This window comes from Chionomys nivalis, chromosome 10 (genome assembly GCF_950005125.1).
Source record: "Chionomys nivalis chromosome 10, mChiNiv1.1, whole genome shotgun sequence".
Taxonomy (NCBI): Eukaryota; Metazoa; Chordata; class Mammalia; order Rodentia; family Cricetidae; genus Chionomys; species Chionomys nivalis.
In genome coordinates, this window is record NC_080095.1 from 44,678,763 (window position 1) to 44,683,204 (window position 4,442).

Below are 4,442 nucleotides of genomic sequence, written 5' to 3' on the forward strand. Positions count from 1 at the left end.
ACTCTCGAAGAGCATTTCACAACTGGTGGTTACGACTCCTTTGGAGGTTGATGACCTTTTCACAGGGGTCACCTCAGACAATCAGAAAACACAGATACTTATTATTCATAACAATAGCAAAATTAGTTATGAAGTAGCAACAAAAATAACTGTATGGGGTCATGACATGAAGAACTCTGAATTAAAGGGTCTCAGCATTAGGATGGTTGAGAACCACTCTTCTAGAATATATTGCTTATAAAACTGCTTGAGTGGTATCTTTGCTTGCATTTCATATCTTTGTATTTTTGAAGGCTTCAGCCCTGGAGTACAACTCTTGGGGTCCCAATTCCTTTTGGGCACTAAAGTCATTAAGTCCCCTGGCCCTTATTTGAAGACTTGTTTTCTGTTTGATTCAAGGCGGATCCTCCCCCTCTGTATCTGCATCTGTCAGTATCCATATCACATATATGGGGTATAGATCCAACAGTGGGAATGACTGGGGCATATGTGATGGTTTTCTAAGCTGTGCTCCTCACAAGGGCAAGAGACCTGGAGGCAGCCAGGACTCAGCCTCTAATGTAGGATCATAGGAAGGGGTTAGGATCCAGCACTCCCTGGCCCTCCCTGCTTGAGCCCAAGTGCAAGTTCTGTCCATCTGTCTGTGCCTCCACTTCCTACCACCTCCCCCGGCTGCCTCTTCCCACGCACCATGTTGTATAAATATTTACACCCCCAGGAATCTCTCCAGCTGCTCCCCAGTCCCTGTGGGTGCTCGTTCTCTCACTTAGCAGCTGCAGCATATCTGGTTGCCTTTGGTCAGACAAGGGCAGGCCCTGGTGTGGGGGCCCATGGTCCCCCAGGGCAGAGTGCAGTTGGCAGAAGCAACACTGAAGAGGTCACAGGGCTGTGGCTGCAGCCCAGCCACTCTGCCTGTTGGCTGGCTTCTCTAGTCTCCTCCATCTCCACCCCCAGCTGTCCATAGGCAATTTGCCAAGAGCTGTGGACCCCTGGTCTGGCTCATGAGGTTCCTGATTCTTGAAGAAGTGGCTGTCAGGGTTGGGATCTGAGGCATCCCAGCCTTCTAGACAGTAATAGTCCCAGCAGGCCCACGCCGGACAGAAGAGTAGCTTGGTTTACTTTTGAGCACTTACTCAGAGCTTACGAGTGTATGAGATCGTCTCCATCTGCCCTGAAGACCACCCCAAGGTCAGGACAAGACTCTGCTAGCAAGTCTCCATATTGGGCACCTCCTCCCACCAGTGCCTAACCAGGGTAGAAGGTGAAGTCTCCCCTTCTCCATTTTCCTTGGTGACCCGGGGAGCAGAAGTTTGCCAGGGAACCAGGCTGGCATTTGGGTTCTCACATGCAGGTCCAGGGCAAGGTTACCCCACATTCTCATGCGCTTGTTCAGGCCTTGAGGGTGATGGGTTCAGGGCTTCCCTATACAAAAAGCTTCCTTCTTTCTGCCTTGGGTGGTGGCGCCTCAGAAGGCAAGCTCCGGCTCTTTCTGGTTCAGCTGGAGTCAGCAGGAACGGTTCCCCATCCACAGTGGGTATAGGCCACCTGCTGCCTCCTCCCCGCCCCACCCAGTTTTCCCTTCTTTCAGAGGCAGTGTGTATTCTGTAACTGCACTCAAACAGCTGAAATCAGGTTTTAGAAAATCAGCATGGCCATTTCATTTAAAATTCTGTTTCTGATGGGGGAGAGATGCGACAGAAGGCGGGTAACCTCTCAGGAACTGTGGAGAATGTGGCTCCAGAAGCTTTGGGGAAGTCGAGGAGGTAACAGGGTAAGAAAGGCCTTTCATGTACATCAAGCCCTAAGTTTAAGTACAGCCATTGCAGGTGGGTGCACTGGGCTGTGCGGGGACCAGGGACAAAGGCTGACTAGGTCTCCACGCACCCACACTTGTACTGGGAAGGAAACAAACAGCTCAGTCTTTCTTCCCCACCCCTTTGGGCTAGAAGAAAAGCCGATGCCAAAGGTGCCAGGTGTGACCACAGTGCTGGGTACTCAGGGTAGTTTAACCACCCTCTGGGCATCGTAAGGTGAAGCAGGGGGCTGTGGGCTGCCTTTGGCCTAACCAAGAGGAATGTTTAGAGAGAAGGTGGGAAACTACAGCTCAGAAGCGACCCCCAAAGTTAAACAAAACTCAAATACAAGTTGGGCCTGGCAGATATGAATGCACCAGAGCCAGGGATGCTGTGCACACAGCCAACCCCTCTCCCCTCTCTGTTTCTATAAGCGACTGAAATAAACTTAGTGAGACCGCCCCGCCCATCTGAGCTCAAGGGTCAGAGCAGTGGGATTTTCACCCGAAGAGCTCTTCATTTCAGAGCCTGGAGCTTTGGTTTGACTTCTGCTTCTTTTACCGCAGCCACCCATCCTCCCAGAGTGGCTCTGACGCTGTGAAGCTGCTGAAGGCTGGACTCTAAGTGCTGGGTAGCTTAAACAGTCGACTGCGAGTGGGGCCTCGGTGGACCTGTGCGGTATTTATCGTCGGATTATTGTTTGAGATGTTTGCAGGATATTCAGCCAAGTCCTCTATTGTCAGGTAGGGAAGTAAGCTGGCTAAGTCAACAAAAGATCACAACCTGATCACTACTTTTCCCTAGTGAGTGCTTATGAAGGGCCTACTATGTGCTGGGCACTCTGCAAGCACTAGGGACTGAGTTCAGAGCCGAGACAGCCTCTTTCATGGCACATACTTGCCGGGAGGGGAGATGTTAAAACGTTAGGTGACTAAAGACAAGTAGCAAGAACATCATACGTAATGCAGGAAGACGGAAGCCTTCTTCCAGGACTAGGAACAAGGTGAGGGCATCCTTACCACACCTGCTCAACATCAGCAGTGCATTGGAAAGGAAGACATTATCTCTATTTGCAGATAACATGGGTATCTATGTTAAGAACAAAATGAAATCTCAACAAAAATCTCCCGAGGAATCTACCAAAAAGCTCCTCGTGTAACTGGAGTGATTTTTATAAGCTAATAGAAGACAAGACACAAAGATCAACTCTATTTCTATAACATAGTAATAAATGACTGGAAACAGATTGAATTTAATTACAAGAGTTCAAAAAAATGAGAATTATTAGGCACAAGGCTAACAACAACAACAAAACCCCATAGCATCTTTATAATAAAAGCCATAGAGCTCTACTAATTGTCATGTGGTACAGACTTGCTATCCTAGAACCCAGAAAGTGTTGGAGGAGCATTGCTGTGAATTCCAGGGAAGTAAACCCCAACATACAAACACTGATGAAATCAAGTGTGTGTGAGGGTAGCTCAGGACAGTGTGTGTTTGGCACGCTGGGTTCAATCCCCAGCAACCTGCTCCTCCATTTCTCCCCAGTAAAAAAGACCTAAATAAATACATATGCCACATTCGTAGTTAGGAAGCCTTACAAGTTATTATTATTATTTTGTTTAATATATATTATTCTAGGGGTTGAGCCCGTGACCCTGTGTACTGAAGTGTGGCAGTCTGAAGGACAAGTGTCCTCCAGAGCTTGCATATGTGAATACTTGGTCTCAGGTTGATGGTGCTATTTTGGGAGGTTACAGAACTTTTAGGATGTGTTCCTTGCTAGAGAAAGTATGCCACTGGGTGTGAGCTCTGAGAGTCTGTAGCCTTGCCCCACCCCCCAAGCTTCAGTTCACACTCTGTTTCGTGTTCACGTATGAGGAAATGTGACCAGCCAGTTTTATGCCCGGGTTGTCTGCCGCTGTAACGCCCCCACCATCATGGACTCTTCCTCTGTAACCATATGCCAAAATAAAGCCTCTCTTTCCTAAGTTGTCTTGGTCATGGTGTTTACCGCCGCAGCAGAAAGTGACTAAGACAGTAGGTGGACAATCTACCATTAAGCCACACCCTCATTTCCCAGGGGGACATTTTTGCATAGACAGAAAAAAATGATTCTGAAATCTATATAAGAAGGCAAAGGAATAAAGAATAAAATAATTTAAAAAATAAGAAAACATTGGGAGAAATAATAGTCATTGATTTTAAGACTACTATAAAGCTACTATAATTGAGATTGGTAATGTACAGACTCATCCAAGCATAGCATCTGAGTTTTTGAGAGATAAAACAATTGCATGGAGAGATTAAATTCTTATCAACAGTGCTAGGATTGGGCAACCACAGGAAAAACAAACCAAGGAACTTCAATATAAGTCTCATGTCTTTATTTATTTATTTTTATTTTTTGGTTTTTCGAGACAGGGTTTCTCTGTAGCTTTAGAGCTGAGCCTGTCCTGGAACTAGCTCATGTAGACCAGGCTGGCCTCGAACTCAGAGAGATCCGCCTGCCTCTGCCTCCCAAGTGCTGGGATTAAGGCGTGCACCACCACTGCCCGGCTTCATGTCTTTTTTTTAAAGATTGATTTATTTTATGTGTATGGTTGTTTTGCCTGCACAGATGTCTGTGTACCAAGTGTGTGAAGTGCC